Source organism: Vicugna pacos, chromosome 11 (genome assembly GCF_048564905.1).
Source record: "Vicugna pacos chromosome 11, VicPac4, whole genome shotgun sequence".
NCBI classification, from domain to species: Eukaryota; Metazoa; Chordata; class Mammalia; order Artiodactyla; family Camelidae; genus Vicugna; species Vicugna pacos.
In genome coordinates this window covers 62,591,218-62,615,736 of record NC_132997.1, presented here as the reverse complement: position 1 = coordinate 62,615,736, position 24,519 = coordinate 62,591,218, and the positions used below count along the sequence as shown (strand labels likewise).

At 33.0% G+C, this 24,519-nt stretch overlaps 1 long non-coding RNA gene across 1 annotated transcript in view; it reads right to left on the bottom strand.

Annotated features, from left to right (window-relative positions):
* Positions 1 to 4,944: 4,944 nt before the first annotated feature.
* Positions 4,945 to 24,519, bottom strand: part of LOC140699806 (uncharacterized) — a 223,001-nt gene continuing 203,426 nt past the window's right edge. The window contains exon 3 of the long non-coding RNA XR_012078049.1: positions 4,945 to 5,068. This is a non-coding gene — a long non-coding RNA (uncharacterized lncRNA). The remainder of the gene's footprint in view (positions 5,069 to 24,519) is intronic.

Genomic DNA, 24,519 nt, shown 5'->3' with positions numbered 1-24,519 from the left:
TTAAGGAATTTTAGAGTTAAGAGAAAACTTTTCATCGAATCCCTTTCCTTACTGTTTTATTTTTCTTGGATACCAGGAGATCTTGCTTCTGCTTAAATAAGGTAGGGAAATGAATCCTTTATTTTGCAATATATCCTACTGCATTCTACTCATTAAAATGTCCTTATGTTAGGTTGGAGCTGTTTCTATGTAAAAGAATTACATTGGTCCAAGTTCTGTGACATGTAGTAACATAACAGAGATCTATTCATTTTTCATATGCTGACATTTTCCTTAATTAATCAATTCCCTGTTTTCCTTTATTATTTTTAAAAGATAATTTAGATCTCTTCATTTTTCTAGTCATCCTACTCTGGACATTTCTACATACATATAGGGAGAAAGAAAGTTGTACCTTGACTTAACCTCTTACCAAAAAAATCTAAAAAGTAAGAAAAACTAGATTACAAATCTAAACATGAAAGCTAAGTTTGTAATATTTTACGATTGAAACATAAGAGAGAACCTTCTCTATCTGGATAAAAGATTACTTGGATAGGACACAAAAAGCAAGAAACATAAAATTTTAAAAATTAGCCATCACAATTAAACTCAGGATCTCATGCATTATTAGTGTAGTATCCACCAGGATCTCTTGAAATATTTGCTCTGGGAGAATCCATTCTCCCAGAAGAAGTCAGTAGCCTGAAATCTCTGTGCAGTGAGGATACCCAACTTTGCCACATAGAGAGGACATGTGACGTCCGAAATGCCCACCCAGCATCCATTTGTTTCCTGCCATCCCACCCAAGTACCAGTCATGTGAAAGAAAAGCTCTTAGGGCACTGATGCTTTGACTTCCATCTGACTGTAACCATTTTAGGGATGCCAATTAGAACCAACCAGTCAACCCCTAGAGCCCTGAAAGGTGTTGTTAAATTGTTTTATTTAGACACAGATTTCGAGTGTATTGTTCTAATATGAGCAGGGTTGTAAACAACTGACTTGGTTTCACATGTACGTGGCACAAGCAAGCTAGAATACCGTAGTCCATCTTGGGCTTAAAAAGATGCCCACAGTAACAAAGACAATAAAAATATTAATTCTCTCCTTGCTCATGATGATTTGTACTTCACAATTTTAAATTAAACTTTTCCAGGGGATAAGTACTATAAATACTATCAAGGGAAAAATTATTCGTTGATTTACACATGTGCTAAGAAAATGGAAACACTGAACATTCTCTAATTATATTTATATTTAAGGAATTATATTTTACATTCATGCTTAAAAATAATTCAAAATTGATTTAACTTATAGTGAAATTTAAATTTAGTTTATGACTTTCTCGTCAATCTTCCTTAATCTCTGGAACCAAAGTGTCTATTTCTATATAATGCCTCAGAAATACAACTCTGATTTCTATATTACATGGATTGTCAAAAAGCACTCGTTTAGAAATTATGGAACCAGTATCTTAGATCTGTTCTCTGATACTAATTGGAATATCAATTTAAAGTTTTAAAAGACAGTAACTAGTTAGCCTGTTTTCCTTTACCTTCTGCCACTAGAACAGAAATGTTCCAGGTCATGATTAACCCATTAGGCCAAAGTAGAGAGAGCACTGAGATCAGTGCCTAGTAAATTTATGATATCCATGTAGCGTAAGTGAGAAATAAACATTTGTTCTAAGAAAACACTGAGTTAAAGCCACAGCATAGGGTAACTTATTCTAATGATAAAAATAATTGACTGTGGAAGTGAAGTGTTGCCATCTCTCTGTCTCTCTGTCTCTGTCTCTGTCTCTCTCTCTCTCTCACACACAGACACACACACCTACACACATCCACCACCCACTACCACTATATACCCTTCACTGAGGGGTCATATGGCAGGTGATAAGGACACTGTTCTGGAAGTCTGAAAGAGTGGCATTTGTGCTATGGAAGGGTGACATATCTGGAAAAGCTGTCACTACAATAACTTAGAAGGCAGACTTTACCTATGAACTTTTATCATGGGAGAAGAAAACACAATGTCAAATAATTTTGTTTAACAGTAACAGTGGTTAAATATATAGTTGTGTCAGTTCATTGTCAAATAGCAATCAACTGTATTTGACAAGTTAGTATTAGAAAGAGCTAAGCTTGGAAGTAAAATGTCTGATTTTGCTAGAAGCAATGAAAGGGAATAGAGAGAGTCTACAAATTCAGGGCCATGTAAGAATGAAAGAGACAACTGCTTCTCAAACTCAAAAGATTTTTTTAAAACATCATAAACTGAGAGCTGTTTTGAACAAGAGGGCCTATTCCAAACTCAACCTTGAGGAGAAGATGAAACAAAGATATGTCTATCACACCATCAATTAAACCCCTGGATGACTTGAAGTGGTGATGCAATAGCAAATTCTTTCAAATGTAAGGTGACTCTAAAAGAATAGACTAAAAGTTGTTGCATTCCCACAAAACTTGTAGGCCATGTGATGAAAGAGCAAAGACATACGGTAAATCTTAGGAGGATGTCTATAAGAATAAAAATTGATGTAAGTAACTGATTGGATTCAAATATATAAGAAACCTATTCAATTTCAGGCCACCCACTAAAGCAACTTCTATTCTGCAGTTTAATAAAAATAACCTTTGCCAGTTTGAGGCTTAGCACAATCCTTCAGCCTGCAACCCTCTACAGACAGTACTCCTCAGTGCTATTTTCAAACATGGCTAAGCAGGATCATGGAAAATATTAAAGTCCCTGTCCTTTCTCAGTGAAATATTTCTAATCATCAGTTTGGGGGATTCTTTCAAAGTTTTCTTAGTGAAATATCTAATTTGCTACAAACCAGTGCCCAATGTATACCCCATATGTTTTCCCATTTTCAAAGAAGAATGCAATTGTATTCATCCTGTCTCTGTTCTACCATATATATTGGGCACATGAGGACAAATATCTTTTTTTAAGTTAATAAATCTACAAGAAGCAACTCAATGAGCTAAACTAGAGACAAAGGTTATAATTTACTACAGCAAATAATACTAATTTTATGACAAAGGGAACAGAACACATTTCTGCAAGTTTCAGTTTATATGTTCTCTTAGAAAAGCTTACAAAGAGCAGCAATTTATAAAAGCTTTTTTTATGGGCAACTAGTGGAATAATGCATTAGATTTGGAAGAGTGATTTGTTTAGACTAAGATTATGTTGTTCCATTCTAATTTTGAGTGTTTTAATGTACACCAAACTTGCTTAATTAGGCTTCTTAACAATATTTTATTTTTTTTGAAATTTTGATGCACTGAAGCCTCTTTTTGTTTAAAAATGTTCTCAAATATGAAGCATCTTCCTTTTGATAATTTTTTTCTAAGTTATGTTTAGTTTTGAATTTCAGTCATTAATGAAGAAAAGAGTTTGTACAAAATCATCCTGAAAGTCTGAAATTGAAGGAATTGTGAATGCCAGTATCTACATCTCTATAATACTTCAGAAATATTGGACCAATTTGCCATCTATCTGGAATATTCAAACATATTTTAGTGTGAGCCTCTGACACATGTTGAAGTTTATGCCTTGCTTGAATTCTGTTTTCAGGTATAGAAACCCCCCTGGCTTGTTAGCACTCTCTGTTTTCCTGATTTCTTATTGCCCATAACCATCACTTCTTTGTATTATCTAAAATTAACAGAACTTATCCATTACAGAAATTATCCCTCCTTAAAAGTTATAGTAAGAATATACAGACTTTGATTTTAAGGCTTCCAAAGCAGGGAAGATAACCTTCACACATGAAGGCTAATTATGTAAAAAGAATGGATCAGATATTCTTTCTTGCTGGAGTATCCCTTATCTAGGATAAGTAGGTTTACATTCAACATGAGGGATTTAGAAAATCACAGATTAGAAAGGAGTCAGTCAACTTGTCATAGTAATTCTCCAGAAATAACTAAAGTGAATGTAAACATAGGATAAAGAGAGTAGCCAATGATTTCCTGATAAAGGTATTTTAAAGGAATCCCCAAGGATGATATTAATAAAAGAGAGAAGGCTGAGTGGGCTTCTGGCAGATTGTTACTATGAATTTATATATATAATTCAAGACCCTCTGTACTTATTCACTACTCAGATAGTTATTGAGTTGAAATATGCTTAAACTCATGTTTGAAAAATAAATAAGAAGGCATATAGAATTTCTCCAGATTTTTTGTGAAATATTTATGTCTAAATTGAAGAATCAGATTAAAGCCAAAACATGCAGCCTAAGTGCTATCTATAAAGTGAAAAAAACTACTGTCCACCTACCATAAAAAACGACTGACATATCCATCATAGTTTTTAATTTTGATGTTGAAAATTATTCAAATTCTCAGAGAGAAAATACTTCTATTATCTAGTTGACAGAGTTATAATCCATGATATATAGCAAGCTCATGAAAAACAATAAAAAAATCAGCAACTCAATAAAAATATGGTTGTAGGACATTAAACAGACAATTAACTAATTTGGAGACTAACTAATAGACATATAAAATATCTTGTTACTCACTATGAATAAAGGAGTTACAAGTAAAGACATGATTTTAAAATATCAGATTGAGAATGTTGAAATATTTTAAAAATAAGCAGTACTGGTGGGAATTTAGGAAAACAGATTTTCTTATGCTTTCACAGTTATATTACTTTGTACAATCTTTCTGCAGTGTAATTTGGCAATATTTTTACTTCACTTGGATTTAATTTGGAATTAAATTCTAACTATAGACACTATTTTATTTAGATACTTATAAACAAAGAGATTGTAGAAATATACTTACTGTGGTAATATTTATAATAGAAGGCATTTGAAAGTCTTTTCAAAATCTACCTGTTCTATACATTATAACTCTAGATTGTGTAAAAAGCTAAGCAATTCTAGGTATTACAAAAGTTAAACAACAAGCAAAGCTCATTTTTTACTCACATAAAGTCTACTTGGTGATTCCTGATCAGTGGTAGATGAACTCTGCTGTAACTTGTGTGAAGAAACAGATTCCTGCAAGCTCTAGGACTTCAACAGGTGGCTGGGTTCCAATTCATCTTCAGTCAGTTGACTGTGAGGCTGTGCGAGAAAAAATTTAGAAGAGGCTTTTATTATATCACCCAGGCTTAGAAATGGTATATACCATATACTTTCAGATTCCATCGACCAGAATCCAGTCACACTGCCAGGCAAATGAAGTCTAGCTATTGTCCCAAGAAAAAAGGAAAATGAGGAAAGGGCAGGAAAAAATAACCAGAGCCAGGAGAAAACAATGAAAGAAGGAGTGTTATGAAGTTAAAGAAACTAATCTGAAGACAGTGTCCTTCAAGAAGTTTAGAAAACTAAATTCACATAAAATCAAGCAACAAAAAAGTATTGAGTTGAAATCCATGCAAAGTTAATATAAGGAAAAAGAGCTTAAAGAGAAGTTATGTAAAATGCTGTAGTTGGTCAGATCTATTTTGATTGCTAATAACAAGTCTAACAATGAATTTTGCTGAACCTACTCTTGAATGTTATATTGCTATATATCTAGACCTTTAGGATGTTTCTAAACAGATACTTTAAGAGAATAAGAGAGTAAAGAGAGAGACAAGAAAATCATCAAATGTATTTTTGTTTATTAAAAAAGGAATAATTGATAAAATTAATATCCAGTATATGCAATGGAGAATGGTAAGGTGTGAGGTCAAAAAAGACAACTTGTGTAAGTGAGGATTAGCTCTTCCTCAAGTCCCTGAAAAATCTGACAATTAGAGTTTTCTCTTTATTTGAGTGGGGTAGGGGAGTCAGATTTTCAGCATCTTTCGTAAGACCTGATACAATGCTAAGAAAAATGTCAGTGTACAATACAGGTCATTAAACTGAACTTGGGGTTGAAAATTTTGGCTGCTGAGTTGTTTAGCACATCTTGCTTTCAACTTTGATATCTGTATTAATATTAATAGTAATATTTGTATTTATTTAAAATGTTCTTAACTAATGTGCATCTGAATTGCAATAAGAGTAGGATGTTCCTTTTTTCCCTAAAATAGATAACAGATAATGAATTAGGAATTATATTATTACCATACCATAAATGATCCTAGTGCTTTACTTATAGGAACTGGATGAAATATGTTTGTTTTATCCTCACTGATACTCTCAAAGTCCACCAACTCTCCAGCTACAGATGAGTACCTTGCACAGTTGGATACTGATATGTCCAGATAAATGTGGCAAAATTGATTCATGCATATACTTGGTTCACTTACACTGATTAATAGAAAATCATCAAGAGAATATAGTCAAGTGCAATTCTCAAAAAGTTCTTCTTGATGATACAAGTTCAATATAACCTTATTTACAACACGCACGTGACTCAAGATCCTCTAAAACTTTGACAATTGCACAACTCTTTCCCGAACTCTTATATGGGCCAATATTTTAGTCCCACTTGGCTAGATTCAACAGTTTTTTTTTAGCTTAAACTACTTTGTATTATTTACTATGTAAACCTTATGTAATTTTATTTCTCTTTTTCTTGTTAGTGTCAGCAAATTATGAAAATCTCTCTCTCTTCTTTTTTTATCTTACTAACTAGAGCAACCCAGAACAGCACTGCAAATATTCCTATACTTCCATGCTTACAAAATAATATTATTTCTGTTTGGCTTTTACCCAAATATGATTGTTATTTATATTTATATTTCATCAAATGTACATGCTACTAGAATTCTTATTAAATACAGTAATTTCTTATCATTGTTTTATTATAGCTATTAATTATTGACCTAGACAAATTTCTCTGCTTTGTAATAATATGATTATCCTCAAAATTAATAGGCAACTGTAACAATATCTCTATCATCTGTGAGAATCTGGAATCTATATAAACTCTTCAGGGCCATGATTCATTTACTTAGATTTTTTTCCCCAGGGTTTTTGTTAATTGTTTTGTTGCAAGAAAATAGGAGAGACTCTGTGGAAAAATCATTAGATTATAAGCTGATAGTGAGAAAATGTATTAATTCTGAAACAGGAAAAAATAATGTGCATTATAAGTTATAAATCAGTTCAACATTGTACTTAGAGCTTAACATGAAATAGACCTGGTTCAATAGATAGGTATCAAAAAGAATCATGAGAAATACAACTATATTCAGGGAATTTTCTATAAAAATGTGGGACAATCTCTTATTTTTATACTGCTCATTTAACTTTTATAGAAAAAATTGTTGCTTAAACTTCAATCTGAAACACTCAGTACTAAATTATTAAAAATAAAAATTACAGCAAAATTTGTTGTGACGTGCTCCTGTTGTTTTAACCCTTTCAGAGCCAAATTTACAGGACAGTACGTTATACACTATATCCTGCAAGGACACAGGTTTTGTTTAGCCCACATTGTTTTTGGATCACAGTGCATTTTAAAATGGGATATTTTATATACATATACATATATATGTATATGTATTAGAGATATATGTGAGAATATAAATATACACATACAGACATATGCAAGTGTTAGTGTGCATAATAACTTCAATACACCAGTTCTTCTACTTCTCCAGCTGAAGTAAAAGGCAATGATCAAGCCAACTTTAAATTATCTTTCATAGAGTATACTGATGCTTTTAACTTAAATTTCTAACAATGTTAAAACAAGAAGAAAATAATCTCTGCTTAACTAAGTTAATCAGAAAACACAATTAATTTGGACTTTTACTACATTAACATTAGAGTTAGTGAAATCTTTACTGTTTAGGAATAAATGATGCATCCAACATACAAATCAATTTAGAAAGCAACATAGAATTCCTGTAGGAAGAAAACTTACTTTGAAATTTAATATTGAAATTCAATAAATAGTTTATAAGTTAATCACAAAATTAAAAATCTAAATTAAATATATAGACATATATTAAATTATTGAAAATTTGATAAATTTCTAACATACATATTTTATGCATTTATACACAGCAGATCTCCTGTGTATACCCCTTGAATATCCAGACAGTTCAGAGTACAAACTTCTGTACATAAGTGCCATTTTAAAACTGCTAACATTGATTTTACAATTAATTTAAATCCAGATCACCATAATTAGGTTGCACTATTGTAAAATTAGGATCATACATCCTATTGATGTGAATGAATTTCTTATTAGAATGGCCCAGGAATATTGTGATTTGAGAGTTGCTAAATATTACTTTATACAACTTTTTCTTTCAGTTTTACATTTAACTCTAACTTCTCAGCATTTAAAATTTGGTCCTGGCAGTATAACTGCTACTAATCTGTCATAAAATGGATATTTCCATTTAACCCTTAAAATTTTTATATGTATACAATTAATATGTTTTAGTACCAATACTGCGAGATACATTTTGTTACTCAGAAGTCTTCTTATTACCTATTACTGTTTTAGTAGATGAGTTTGCCGAACAATCTGATTTCAGATAAATGATGTGTTACTCCATCAATGTCTACTTTAAATTGCAGTTTTCTGGAAGAGGAATTAGCAGAAATATTTTAGGCTTTTAAATTTGGAATTATGAATCCTAATGCCTATTCACATTAGGCTGACACAATCTAGGGGCGGACAGAAAGTGTAATTTGAGTGTCAAACTAGAAACAAAACAGCACATTAATATATAAAAATAGAAATACTGAATGTTTTGAACTTACGATTATACTCCAAAAATGGTTCCAAAGATGATTGAATAACATGGAGTGAAAAATGCAAATATGCTACGGTAAATAGTCCTAGCTTTGACTCTCAGATCTGCTACCGAGTAACTGGGACCTTAAAGAAGATATTTAACATCTTTCATTCTTGACTTATTTGTCTATAAAATGAGCAGAATAAATAACTCAAAGGTTAGTCAAGAGGAACAAATTAAAATAATAAGAAATAAGCTGTACATTTAGATAAATGACATTCTTTAAATAAAAATTTCTAATCTAAATAAATAAAATTATTTACTTTTATATTGGAAAATGTAGGCTTTCTGTAGTTTTATATTGGAAGCTTAGAAATAAATTCTCCAGCAGCTAACAATGCAGTGGCCTCTCATTTAGAGTAAAGCTTATAAATTATGAGCCCAGAAGATCTGTTTGTAGTGTTAGCTTCATGCCCTGACAACTTGAGAAACTCACGTATCACCTTTTAAATCTCTCTCAGGGAAGTATCATTTATAATCCTTATCTGTTGAGTTGTTAAAAGGATTAGTATTTGTAAAACATTTTAAAATCTCTTCACTGAGTATAAAAATCATTGCACAAGTATTTTTCTCAATCCACAGTAAAGGATACTCATGGACTCTTTAGTTTTAAGTAAATGCTCTGAATAATCCAGATTCATACAATTACAACAAATGACTGGTTATTGTAAATTTTGTTCTTTTAATGTTTATTGATAGAGATTTTCATTCCATGAAGAAAACAGAGTTAGTATAATAAAACAGGGGTACAAGTGACAAGGCTCAATGCAGTTATTTAAAAAATAATCTGAAAAAAAAACCTTTCCTTGGTAAATTATACAACAGATGGCTCTTTTTCCTAACCCTAACATTTGGAGCTAGAATTGTAATATGCAACAATTTTAACAAGTTTTTGGACTTTGATGAGAATTACTAACACATCTATATCTACCTATCTGTCTGTCTGTCTGTCTATTTATCCATGACTACCCCATCCACCCTTTTGCCATTCATATAGACCTTTGACTCCTTACCTTGTTAAATAATGAATACATTAAAAGTAGATTCGAATGATGAAAACAGTAGAAACATGAAGTTAAGGAAATTCCATGTTAAAAAGTCAAATATGAGAAAGAACTAAGTAATTCTACACAATAGACTGTTGGAAATAAACATAAAAAAATGAAATTCCCTTTAGGAATAATATAGAAATAGAATTATCAAACTTATTTAGGGACATATATTTCATTTTAGAGTTTAAAAAAGAAAGCAAAAAACCTTAGTGAGCTAGCAGGCATCAAACTGCACATTGCAAAAGCAAAAGGAAAACAGCTTAATCTCTCAACCCTGAACAACTAACCATCGGAATCTATTTTGAATGCATCATTGTTTATTTCAAATATAGAGAGATCCCTTAATCATTATTTGATTATAAATATGATTTCAAAGACAATCTGATTAAAAATCACACATCCTTACACAAAATCTAGGTGACACTAGAAGAATGATATTCAACCTTTATGGATAGTGGTTTGAAATAAGAGATTAAACTGAAAATCAAGATAACTCTGCTCTAATTTCATGCTTTCCAGTACCTTAGTGATCTCAGACAGTCTCTATGTTCCCTACCTCAGTCTTCTCATGTGTATGTCACGGATGATAATGGCTATATTATCTAATTTACTGATTTGCTACAATATACTGATACAGTGAGTAATCAATTACTTAAAAATTAAGAGTACAACTATATTTGACTTAAACATGACCACTGTTCATTGTCTACCATGATGACACATTTGCAACTATGCCTGACAGACTGGTATTAAAAAAGAGGTTGTTACTAACCAGAGTAGTGCACATCATATATTTGATTGCATCTGGGGTGGACAATTGACAAAGAGGTAGCAAAAGTACTGACTGGACATAAACTTACATGGAATAAAAACATCCCTAACCAGTGTTTCAGAGAAAGTAATGAAAAATATGGAGTATGTGGCTGAATTTGGAAATATTTTCCAACAGTATTGGTGACAATATGGGAAATAATAAAGTAAAATATAAATGAAAACATTTTAATAAAAATAGTACTTAGTGTTACAATCAGTTTTAAAATATTTGTGTATGTATATATATATACTGATATATACATATATTAACCGGTATGCGAGCATGTGTATGTATATATACATGTATATATGAACATGTGTGTATGTCTGTCCTTATGTCAGGATTTCACCTTAGACAACTGTGTGAACTGATTATACAGTCTCTGTAAGGTTGATGCCTTCAGGACTGATGCTAGAGCTTGGAGTCCACAAGACAGACAGTAAGGAAGAGGAGATGAATATAAATTGGGCACAACAAGGACATGCTGGAATCCACAAACTTGAGCTGAAGCACATGGATGGACTGAAGCCTGTTTCAATTTTATTTGCCTCAGTCTCTAGTTTTACAAATGGACTGCAGAAGATGGCACATTAGTAATGGGACTAAATGCCTAATCACCACCCAAGGAGTCAGAGGAGCTGAAGAAGGATGAAGAAGAAGACAGAGCATCTGCAGAACACTGCCTTACACTAAAGAGGTGAACCAATAAATAAATAACAAAACATATGAGGTACAAAATGGTTGAGACTTTATTTTCACCTTCCAAATCTCCCACAAGAATTTCACTTGTAGCCCTCACTAACTAGAGACATAGGAAAGAGAATTCTGATAAATGTTTTTCAGACTAATCAAGCTGACACACTGCAAAGCCACCACTTAATTTAAGAAGCTTACAATTGTATACTTGTAATCCCCTGACTTTGTCTTTTATGCTGCTGTTATGAATTTCTCCAGATGTGATATAACCCTATGATTTATTGCCATTGCTTCTTCTTTAAGTAATTGAATTTTAATTTTAAAGATACTACAACCCAGAAAAAAGTTTCTGTATCCTGACCAATTTTGGAGCTCTTCACTCTTTCATACTGCTGCAAATTTCCATGTTACCACTTCACTTCCTCCCAAATTATTTCCTTTGACACGTCTTATTGTCAAATTTCTTGACTTCTGTTTTTGTATCCCAAATCCAGTGCTTAACTTGTGTTAGCTGCAGGTTAGGGGGCAGAGTAGACTATGAATTATTCTTGAAAAATATAAAGAGAAAGCATCTAGTTGAAAATCAATGGAGGTAGAAGAATGACTATAATTTAGAAAGTTACTGCATTTCAGAGTCTGTTGGGAAAAGAATGCTTGTGTATCTCCTGTGGACTAGCTGTGGATCTCATACCCGGAAGAAACGGTTTGAGAATGTCTTTGATCCAATCTAAGAGGACTGCCTGTAGCAGGAACTGGACAGCAAATCAAAGGTAGAAGTGTATTATGTAATGGAGGCATTTGAGGAGATGCAGTTTCAAATATTGAGACAGAGATAAAGTCCCCATTGAGAGAGAACTTCTCCTGAGATATTTGCAGCAACAGGGATGTGTATGATTGTGACTCAGACTGACCCACATAGGCTCCTGAGAAAATGTCAGCTTTGAACATCTATTGATACCAACTCTCATCAGTGTCCATCAAGTAAGAATCTTCCTGTCCCTTTTTCCTCTTTCCTCTCCTCCTTCACTTTCCAGTCCCTAGGAGGTCAGGGACTATAGCTAAGAAAGCTTTAAAAGAAGTATAGATGTGTAATTGGGGAAAGAAAGAAGAATTTGACTGCACCCCCTCTCTGGCTGAAGCCTCAATTTACAGCAGATCAGGCAAGGGCAGGAGGGAAAGCTTCAACATTAACTTAAGTTTAAAACTTTGAAAATTATAAAGGGTTGGATATTTTAATTACTGCACAGAGGATTTTTTATAACACAAGTCTGAAAAAACTCAAGGACTGCCATGTTTCAGCCACAGTATGAAGACTAAGTAGCCTTACCAAATAAACTTAAATGGGCAGTGATGAGGGATAAATTTTATATTTGCTTATGATTGTATCTTACAAGTTAAGTTTTCATGATGCAAAGATGGCATATGAATAGAGAATCATGGCTGATACAGGTAAACTACTCAAAAGTATCTAGTCTAAACTCTTTTTAAACATTAAATTAAAAAGAATGCAATATTTCTATAGTTTTTTATAAGTATTTTAGCATTTTTCATATAACATATTTCATTTAATTTTAACAGCAATCCCCTATGGACGGAAAAACAAAACAATTTTGTAATCCATCCAAGGTCGAGTGAGTATTAAATGCAGAGTCAAGACTATAATACTAATTTTCAGATTTCAAACACTTATGTTTAAATATTGTTTTCCCAATATTTTAACTCTCTGAAGAAATAAAACTCTATCATGTGCCCATTTGATACAATACTGAGTGTTAAACTCTCTCAATAAGTAAGTTTTATTTTTTATTGATATATTCACAAGGATAATGAGAAACTAAATGTATCTTAACTTAGCTTTCTCTTCCTAGCCCTGTAATTACCCAAATGCTTTGTGCTCAGAGCCTTATCCTACCCAAGATACATATTGAAATTAAAACACTGGTACCAGATGGGATTTCTGATAATTTAGAAGGATCTCTCCAAAGGTAATCAGTATAGAATGACCTTTGGAGGAACTGGTATGGCTTTGTTTTGATTGAGTATAAACCTGAATTTGCTACACATACCAGGCTCATGTTTTCCCCACATTTCAATCAAAGTCAGCAAATTACTGTTTTTTATACAGAAATGGTAAATATCTCTGCCACCACCACCAGCTTTTCATTGTTCTCTCTGCTGAGGTAGCAGCTTTTATTTTGAATGTAAGCTTTGCCTTCACTAACAATTGTTTGTTTTTCTCCTTGCTGGGATCTAGACAAAGGGGTACATAAAAGGAAAAATTCTTCTTTGTGTTTCAGTGCCATTGTAGATTCTATTCTTTTCCCAGATAAACAAAAGAACCTAAAATAATACCAGGAAAATAACTGACAAGAAGTATTAAGACCTAAATGAGACCTGCGTGCATTTATTCTGTGTTTACTTAGCAGCCCTGAGCAAAGTTTAAATGCTGCATAACAAGAAGTAATCAACCATTAAAGAACACTGTATTTTAATCCATTTGCAATATATTCACTTAACTCCAGCAGTTCATCAGAAACAGAGGCACTTCTCTTTGGTTCATGGTTTTTGTTGAACACCACTGAAAAAGTATTTTAAAATAAGGTCCTATAGTGCTACTATGCTGAAAGTGGAATATACCATAAAACAGCATGTGATTAAAGACAGTTTCTGACAAAATTAGTCAGAGCCCAATAACCTTCTGGTTATTGTGTAGGTCAAAGATTATTTTTCATTAAGGTTTATGATGAAGAATCCCAGAGCACAGAAATATGCCACATTTATGACTCCAAAACAAATGAGTACCATCAATTGGTTTAGGCAGTAATTGTGAGTCAGAGGAAAACCCTTGCAAAAATATGTTTTTATACAAAGACAGAAATAGTGGACTGAAAATGGGCTGTCATTTCTCAGACTAATTAGATCGAATACTGGAAAAATTTATTTTGACCTTACTTCCTGTGTACACAGAACCTTTCTCACTTGTTCCAGACAATACATAACAAAGACTCTCCATTTTCATTAAGGTAAATTTAGGTAAAACTGCTACCCCAAAAGATAAAGATCCCAGTTCTTGTCATACCTGAAAGATTAATTTACATTTGAGAGACGATGTGTTGCATAGCGAAAGATTTTAAAAGATTCATTTTAAAAAGGAAGAGTACATCTCGAAGAATGGGAGGCAGGCTAATTCAAGGGAGGAAAAGCAGTGGCTGTTGTCTCCCCTTTCTCTTATATCCCAGCTTAGAGGTGGTCTTTTGATTGATTGACGGCTCTTGTCCCTGGACTGCTTTGTCACTTTGGCCCCTTTGCACATGTCTTTACCCATGGTGTATACAGAAAAAAACCCATGGGGGCAGAGCCTAAACCTCAATGTTAATTATAATACAATGAACACTGGGTCATGTCCTATTAAGTCCTTTCTGCTACCACAATGTCATGGTTGTCAGGTTTTAACTAGTTTCTCACTGGCACTCATTTAGAAAAAGTAAAATCCCTTTATGATGGAGGTGGGCATAACACCATCTTCCAGACCATCCTTCCTCTCCTCCACCTGTCTGCCCGTTGCCCCCACTTATCTAACTACCTAACCAAACTACAAAGAAATGTCACTGTATGGTTCTATCTTTCCTACCTGGGTCTTTGAGTTGATCTAAACACCCCTTCATTCTCCATCTTTTCAGGGGGATCTTTTTACCATTGCTTCTTCTCTTAGATATATTTGTTTCCTTAATAAATATGAGAAATAATATCATTTATGCGTATTTTGAAAGGTACTCCATAAAGGTACTGACTCCATAAAGGTACTGAAATGCTTCATTGGAGAAAAAACAGTTCCAGATTTGTTTAGAACAAGAATTATAAAGGTAGCTATCTCCAGCATCCATGCAGACCATAACTGAAGTGAGCTTACAGCACTTTAAGCTTCATGTTAAAACATGGAAATAAAAACTTAAAGTGACAAACTTTCACACTCATTTTCCTTGAAATATAAAACTAAATTTTGTTTTTCTTACTTTAAATATTTATTGATAGAGAAATATTTTCCTCCTCTAAGAATAGCAAAAAATAAAAATGATAAATTCAACTTATACTGGATACCAAGGCTAAGGAAAATGTCAATAAAGGAATACTGGAGAATATTTTGAACTGGAATTCACATGTCTCTTTCTAAACTGGCAGTTTTATTCATACCCATCACTTTGCCATGTGAAAATATGGGCATAAGGTTGCTTGAAAGTCCAGTATTTCTCGAGAAGCCAAAAATACAGATTTTGAAGTAGAAAACACCTGTCCCTAAAAATGTTTTTCTTTAATTCAATTTTTAAAGTCTACCTCATCCTAAGGGCCATATATATCTCTGTGTGTGGATATGTGTGTGTGTTTGTGTGTGGTCACATGTGGCTCACAGACTAAAAAATTTCAGCTTCTGGTATTGAAAACGAACTGTGTACAACACAAATTAAATCATGAAACTATGACCATCACAAACAATTCAACTTTACCCAACTTACATTTACATAATTTACAGAGTGCACAGCTGACTAGTACATAAATAAATACAGTGCACAATTCAGCCTTCCACAACTTACTTGTAGTCAACTCTCTAGGACTTGTTGGGATGAATATAGGGCATAAGAAAGTTTTGTACAGCAGAGATTGAATAGAAAATAGGGATTTGCATCCTGTTTTCCTGTCATAGTCAGTATGTGTTGACATATTGTAGAGCATTTCATGCCATATGCAGAGATAATGGTGAACAGAACCATGGCATTTCTGAATTTGCTTAGTGTTTAATAATAACATGAATGCAGTAAGTCTAATTAAAGGACATTATGTAATTTACTGTCTCATTCATGCTTCTTGTGAAGGTACTTATATTGGGAACGTAGTTTTATCATGCTGACTTTGCTAGCTTTCTTGTGCTAGATGTGCATTTTTATTTTGTAACCTTTGAGTGATATATGACATATAAACCAGAAAAGTGAATGAATCATAATGGCACAGCACCCCAGTCAGGTTCTAGGTGTTTCTCAGCACTGCAGTGGCCACTATTGTCTCTCCTACTAGCTTACTTCCCTAAAAGTAACCAATATGTTGATTTTAAACCCTGATTAGTCTTGCAATCATCCAAACTTCATAGGTGTGTAATATTAGAGTACATACTTTTGCGTCTGACTTCTGTCACTCAGTAGTATGTTTGTGAGATCATCTATATTGTAGAATGTAGTTGTAGTCAATGTATTATTATCACTGTATGATATTTTGTTCTGTGAATACATCACCATTTTTTAATAGATTTTCTCTTGATTGGTCTTCCATAGTTACCAAGTTTTGCTACTGCAAATAATGCTGCTATTAATTTTCATTCACAAATTTTGAGGAAAAATACGTGCACTTCTTTCAGGTAAAGTAATGGAATTGCTAGGCCATTGGTTTTATAACTATATATATATGGCTTCCTAGTACTGCCAAACAATTTCCCAAACTGATCAGATTACATCAAACTTTAGACTCCAAAAGCATCATGTAAGAGTTCCCATTCCTCAAAATTCTTCACAGTATTTAGTTTATTAAATTATGCTTTACATTTTAGCCATTCTAGTGGCTGTGCATTTTAATTACAAATATATTTGATGACCAATAAGTTTGGACAACATTTCTTATATTATTACCCATTGTATAAGTCCTTTGGATAAGTGCTCATTAATTTATTCATGTGCTTTGCTCATTTTTATATTTTTAGATATATATTTTTATTGTGTTATTTATGTTTTCAAGTTGAATGATAATATATATTCATTTATTTGCAATTTTTCAATAGATTGTTTTATAGGAAATATAAAAAATATCTTACTGAATTAGTAAGGACAGTTTACTCTTTTAAAGATTTTCCCCCAAATATCAGAAATAATTTCAAGCTTAATATTTTCTTTCATTGAACATAATTAAACCTGATGTCAGAGGAAACATAATTACCAGTGGGAACAGATTATCAAAAAGTGACAATTCAATTTTCAATTTAATTTTCATTTATTTTACCATAATTTGTAACACTTAATCATGTGTCAGAAAAATTTTTTAAGAAGCTATGTGCAGAGCAATACACAAATTCTTGCCCTTTCTAATAAAGAGAAAACTCAGTCCTGTTCAATTAACATGATAACTCTTGTGCATGTTTGTTTTCTTTTTAATAGATATCAAAAGAAATAATCATGATCTCTCCAAAAGTGTCTCTTGAAGTCATTATGAAAAAAACAAATTTCTGAGTTGAAAAGACAGAGGTCACCCTCATGTTTAATTTTCTGAAATTCTGACACAAAGTAACTCCCATATTCCCAAATAATTTCTTTATATCCTGAGAGAGAGAGAGAATAGATGTGAAGCTAACGATGCAAGGGCTTGAATTCACATAGATTTACTGTGAGCAGATCATTTCTGATGGTTTGTAATAAGGAATTATGTACAATTCAGAGGGAAAAAAAGGCTTCCTGTGCTGGTTTGGTTTTTTTTTTTGTTTTTGTTTTTGGCTAGCTGACAAGTCTCCATGTTACAGTGTCCCTGAACCAATTGCTAGATGTCTTTCAATGAAATGTAACATGTCTCAAGCTCTAAATGTCTTATTGAGAAAGGAAATCATCCAGCTAGAAGGAAATAACCACAAGATGAATTAAAGCAGATTTTTCTTTGACACACCCAACAGCAAGGTTAGTTACAGATTTTCTGGGTCACTAAAAATAATTAGTCTTGCCATAGCAACAAACTACTTTGACAGCTATGTTTTAAAGAGAAGATATAAAAGGGAAACAATAGAATATGTCAAAGGATAATAGAAATCACCCTTAGCTAGAATGTATAAAATAAAATGTTAATTTTAAATATAAATCTGTTTGATTTTTAAATATAACCAGAGTTTGTTTCAAACAGAGGATTGGATTACTCTGCATGGTACTTTCAACAGGTACTGTAATCTCATACATGGTTTTATAGATCACACCTTTCTTTGAACTGGTTGTTTTGTGTCTAGCTATATTTTGATTTGTTTTCTAATATGAGTGTGCTTGGAAAATAAGTTTCTAAATAGCTAAGCTAATAAACCTACATGGAAATATTTCAAAAAATCAACTTCATTTTATCCATGGCATTTGTCCAGAGCAGAGAGCCAGGGCAGTGCAGGCTTATGTGCTAGTGCCTGGCTGTTACTTTAGAAATGCTGGCAAACAACAATGAGTTGATACATAAATTTTGATATAAAAATTAAACTGAAAGATAAGCCAAAGACAACAACAATACTAGTTTTCTGGGATGGTTCATAGGTATTTTCGATCAGAAACTCCCTCTATCTTTACAACCACATAAAAACATATTCTAGATAAAACCAATGTCCTTGCTATGAAAAAAAAAGTTCAAAACCAGCAAGTATTATTAAAAAAATGTACACTGGGGGATCAAGATGATCAAATAGGAAGACCTCTGTCTCACCAGAGCTCACTTCTTTCCACAGACACACTAAAACTACAACTACATATTGAAAAACTCTCTCTGTGAAAAACCTGAAGACAAGCAGAACAGTTCTACAGTTGAGGATATAAAGGAAAAAAACACATCAAGACGGGAAAAGAAGCAATCTAGTAGGGATACACACCTCCATCAAACAACCCCAAAGAGGAAGGGGATATCACAAACTTGGAGATCCTCCCTAAAGTGTGAGAGGTTTAAAATCCACATTGAGCATACCAGCCCTGGGGACCAGCATGTAACTTCCCACCTAAAGGAATTCAAAAACAAAGAACAAGCAAGGTCCAAAGTTAATGGAAGGGAAGAAATAATAAAGGTCAGAGCAGAAATAAATAAAATAGAGAATAAAAAATAGAAAAGATCAATGAAACTAAGAGTTGATTTTCTGAAAAGATAAACAAAAATTATAAACTTTTAGCCAAAGTCATCAAGAAAAAAAGAGATAGAGCCCAAGTAAATAAAATTAGAATGAAAGAGAAGTTATAACTGATATCACAGAAATACAATCCTAGGAGTGTACTATTAACAGTTATACATGAAATTGGACAACCTAGAAGACATGAATAAAATCCTGGAACTATGCAATCTTTGAAGACTGAATTAGGAAGAAATAGAAAATTTGAATAGGCTGATTATTAGTAATGAAATTGAATAAGTAATAAAAAATCTTGCAACCAACAAAACCAGGACTAAAAAGGTTCACACGGGAATTCTACTAAACATTTAAGGAAGGTTTTATAACTATCCTTCTTAAATTAATCCAATAAACTGAAGAAGAAGTAATGCTTCTAAATTTGCTCTAGGAGGCCAGTCCTAGCATGATACCAAAAACCAGATAAAGCACTATAAACAATGAATTGCTGGCCAATATCCGTGATGGATGCAAAAATCCCCAAGAAAATGTTAACAAACTGAATTCAATAATACATTAAAAAGATCATATATCATGATCAGGTGGGATTTATTCCAAGGATGCATGGATGGTTCAATATCCCCAAATAATCATGAGATATACTACATCAACAAATTGAAGAATAAAAATCTTATGATCATCTCAATAAATGTAGAAAAACAACTGAACAAAATTCAACATCCATTTAGAATAAAAACTCTCAATAAAGTTAGTGTAAAGGCAACATACCTCAACAAAATAGACTCAATTTACAACAAAATCACAGATAACATGATCCCCAACAGTGAAATGCTGAACCCTTTTCCTCTAAGATCAGGAAAAAGATAATGATGCTCATTCTCATCACTTTTATTCAATATAGTATCCAAAGTCCCAGCCCCAGCAATTAGGCAAGGAAAAGAAATAAAAGGCAATCAAATTGAAAAGAAAGAAGTAAAACTATCAGTTGACAAAATGCTATAAAAGACCCTTAAGACTCTACCAAAAAACTAGAATTAATAAATGAGTTCAGTAAAGTTGCAGAATATAAAATTAATATCCTGAAATCTGTTACATTTCTATACAATGATAATGAATTATCAGAAAGAGAAATCAAGAGCACAATTCTATTTACAATCACATCAAAAAATAATAAAATACTTACAATAAATTTAACCAAGGAGCTGAAAGACCTACACACTGAAAACATTTAAGACATGGATAAAAGAAATTCAACTTAACATGAATAAATGGAAAAACATACCATGCTCATGAATCAGAAGGATTATTATTGTTAAAATGTTCACATTACCCAAAGCAATCTAGAGATTTAATGAAATCCCTATTAATATCCCAATGACGTTTTCCAAAGAAATTGAACAAATCATTGCAACATATGTTTGGAATTACAAAAAACTCCAAATAGCACAAGCAATCTTGAGGAAAAAGAACAAAGCTGGAGGTATCACACACCCTGATTTCAAACCATATTACAAAGCTATAGTAATCAGAACAGTATAATATGACATAAAAACAGGTACGTGGATCAATGGAACAGAATTGAGAGTATAGAAATAAATCCAACCATATATGATCAACTAATTTACAACAACAAAGGCATGGATATTCAATGAGGGAAAGTTCAGTCTCCTTGATACATGGTGTTAGGAAAACTGGATAGTTATATGCAAATGAGTGAAATTGACCACTCTCTTTTCATACCATAATACAAAAATTAATTCTAAATGGATTATATACTTGAATGTAAGACCAGAAACCATAAAATTCATAGAAGAAAATACAGTCAGTAAGCTCTTGGACAACAGTTTTAGCAATGTGTTTGTATCTGATTCCAAAGCAAGAGTAACAAACAAACAAACCAACAAACAAAAAATAAATGGGACTACATCAAAATAAAATGTTTCTGCAGAGTAAAGAAGCCATCAACAAATTGAAAAGGCAACCTATTGAATGGAAGAAGATACTTGCAAATCATATTTCAGATAATGGGTTAATATGTAAAATATAAATAACTCAAATAATTCAATAACAACAAAATCTGATTAAAAAGTGGACAGATGATCTGAACAGACATTTTTCCAAAGAAGACATACAGATAGCCAGCAGGCACATGAAAAAGTGCTCAATATCATTAGTCATCAGGGAAATATAAATCAAAACCACAATGAGATATCACCTCACACTTGTCAGAATGGCCATCATCAAAATACAAGAAATAAAAAAATGTTGGTTAGGATGTGTAGAAAATGAAACCTTCATGCACTGTTGGTGGGTGAGAATGTAAACTGGTTCAGCCACTATGAAAAACAGTATGCAAGTGCCTCAAGAAATTAAAAATAGAAATATCATAATATCCAGAAATTCCATTCCAGGTATTTATCTTAAGAAACAAGAACACTAATTTGAAAAGATATGTGCTCACCAATGTTCACCACAGCATTATTTACAATAGCCAAGATATGGAATTAGCCTAAATGCTCATGGACAGATGAATGAAAAAAGATGTGAGATAAACACACACAGACCTCCACCTCCACCCCTACCCCCACATCTACACAGATACACACACACACTGGAATGTTACTCAGCCATAAACATGAATGAAACCTTGCCATTTGGGACAACATGGATGAACCCAGAGGAAATGCTAAGTAAAATAAGTCAGACAGAAAGACAAATACTGTATGTATTCACTCATGTGTGGAATTAAAAAAAAACAAATAAACAAATACAGCAAAACATAAACAAACTCACAGATACAGAGAAGAAACTGGTGGCTGCCAGAGGGGATGGGGTAGAGGCATGAGCAAAATAGGTGAAAGGGATTAAAAGGCACAAACTACCAGTCATAAAACAAGTAAGTCACAGGGACAGAATGTGCTGCACAGGCAATACTGTCAATGATACTTTAATAACTTCATGTGCTGCATAATCTATAAAAATACTGAATCACTATGTCATGTATCTGAAACATATAATATTGTAAATCAGATATAATTCAATAAAAATATTTTTAAAATACTCCCTTATAGAAATTCTAGAACTGTCACAGAAAATAGTTGGAAAGGAAAACCAAAAGTTTTCATGAGTTATGTGAGTTTGGCTTTATTGCATAAAAGCAGAAACATACACTTTATACTGCCAACAACTGGCATATATATTATTTCCATGTGCCCAGATTAGGTAAAGGAAGGTAATGGAGAAGAGTCAGGGAGAATTTAACATGTCTCTCTGGGTCTCTTAAAAACTCCTGGACAATGATCTCTTGGGTCTATTTCAAAAGTGAACGGAATTAGAAAAGACCAAGAGATTTGTGGAGATCAGAGAGCAAAGGTGCCTCATTTCTCAGTTGGAGGCATAGGTTAGTAACATGGTCTAGCAATCCCCTGGAGCTGTACATAGAGGGTACTTCATGATGAGGTATGTCTCATCAGAAGAGTTTGGGCCTGAGACAGCCTCATTAGGAATTGCCAAATGGCCTTCCTTGCACATGACTGAAGAGGAGTTAAATTTTAGCATGCTACTTTGAAAGACGAGAGCAATTTTTGAGAGGAACAAAATTAATGAGTCAAAGAGATGTATAGTCCTAACGAGGGAAAGCTGCAGCAAAATGCAGTGAAAAATATGACCAGAGTAATATGGGGATACAAACATTTCAGCAAATGCTACATCTGTTAGTGGTTGTTGTGTAACAAATCACTCTCACACTTTAGTCACTGAAGTTCAACTACTTATTAATTCTTACAGATTTGAGGGATGGCTATGGATTCTGTGGGTCTAGTGTATTTTACCTAATTATGCATTTTGTTGTTAATTTTTTAAATTTTTTAAAATTTATGTTGTATTGAAGTATAGTTGGTTTAAAATGTGTTACAGCAAAGAGATTCAGTTATATGTTTCATATTCTTTTTATTATAGGCTATTACAAGGTATTAAATAGAGTTCCTTGTGCTATATGGTAAGACCTTGCTGTTTATCTATTTTATATATAGTAGTTAGTATCTGCAAACCCAAAACTCCCAATATATCCCTTCCACTCCCCATAATCACAAGTTTGTTTTCTGTGTTTGTGAGTCTGTTTTGTAAATAAGTTCATTTGTCTCATTTTTTTTAGATTCCACATGTAAGTGATAACATATGGTAATCTTTCTCTTTCTGGCTTACTTCACTTCACTTAGAATGACAATCTCCAAGTCCATCCATGTTGTTGCAAATGGCATTATTTTATTCTTTTTCATTCTGAGTAGTATTTCATTGTGTGTATATATATATATATATATATATATACCACTTCTTTATCCAATCATCTGCCAATGAACATTTAGGTTGCTTCCACGTCTTGGCTGTTGTTATATAGGGCTGCTACGAAGAATGTGATGCATATATCTTTTCAAATTAGAGTTTCCTCTGGATATATGCCAAGAGAGGGATTGCTGGACCATATGGTAAGTCTATTTTTAGTTTGTTGAGGAATCTCCATACTGTTTTCCATAATGGCTACACCAAACTACATTCCTACCAACGGTGTAGGAGCACTCCCTTTTCTCCATACCCTCTCCAGCATTTATTATTTGTGGACTTTTGAATCATGGCCACTCTGACTAGTGTGAATTGATACCTCATTGTAGTTTTGATATGCATTTCTCTAGTAGTTAGTGATACTGAGCATTTTTTCATGTGCCCATTGGCATTTGTATGTTTTCACTGGAGAATTGCTTGTTTAGGTCTTCAGCCCAGTTTTGGATTGGGTTGTTTATTTTTTTGTCATTGAGTTGTATGAGCTGTTTATATATTCAGGAAATTAAGCCCTTGTCAGTCATGTTTGCAAATACCCCCCCCCCCTTTTTGAAGCTTATCTTTTTGATTTGGGGAAGCACTGTTTATGAATCTGCAATCAGTTGAATATTTGGCTAGAGACTGACTGGGACAGTCTAGGAGGATTTTGGCAAAGAAGACTTCACTCTCATTCATGAGTCTCTCATATTTCTCAAGTAGGAATGTTTTTATTTTGATAGCTCAGTCAAATGCAGAAGGAGAGATAATGCAAGTACATCTCCAAGACTCTGTTCCAAGCATGCTACTACTGTATTGGGAAAGTAACTTTCATGAAAGGGGACTTCATAAAGAGGAATGGTGAAGACAACGGAGAGTGGTTTACCACTGGACAGTGGTTTACAGGCAGCACAGGGGAAAAAGAGGTTACATAAGCTTCTTTACCCCAAGAATTTAGAAGCTACGTCTAGGGAGAAAGATATACAGAAGACCACACTGAATTAAAAGAGTTTATCCAAAAACTTAAAAATAACACACTTTCCTGAACTTTATTAAGATCATCC